Source organism: Branchiostoma belcheri, unplaced genomic scaffold (genome assembly GCF_001625305.1).
Source record: "Branchiostoma belcheri isolate BF01 breed outbred unplaced genomic scaffold, Haploidv18h27 scaffold668, whole genome shotgun sequence".
NCBI lineage: Eukaryota > Metazoa > Chordata > Leptocardii > Amphioxiformes > Branchiostomatidae > Branchiostoma > Branchiostoma belcheri.
In genome coordinates, this window is record NW_017804318.1 from 1,614 (window position 1) to 2,038 (window position 425).

Here is a 425-nt window from a genome sequence, read left to right on the forward strand (position 1 = left end):
GTAAAAACAGGCAAATTCAACTGAAGGCCACTGAAAAAATTACTCAGATCATTTAAGTTTGCTGTATAAGTCAGCAGTAGGTCGGAGGATGGGAAGGTCTGAAAGCTTAGACTAATTTGCATCATCTTGTCTTGACTTGTCTGACTTTTGTTCCTTTTTCGACTTCCAAAAATTTGTCTTCACTTTATTTGCATATCAATCAACAGGTTGTGTATATAAACCTGCTTTCCCCTCTGGTCTCTCAGTCACTGACGAAAGCTAGTGGATACTAGCTGAAACGTCTGACGTTTTCAAAATCATATCCAGTTGCTTGAGTAACTGTTTTTTGGCAACATTTGTTGATGATTTGGTCAAGAGCCACAGGTGCGCAAGTGCTTCTCACAACATGAACAGGCCGTCGGGAGGAATCACTTGCTTCAAAGGTT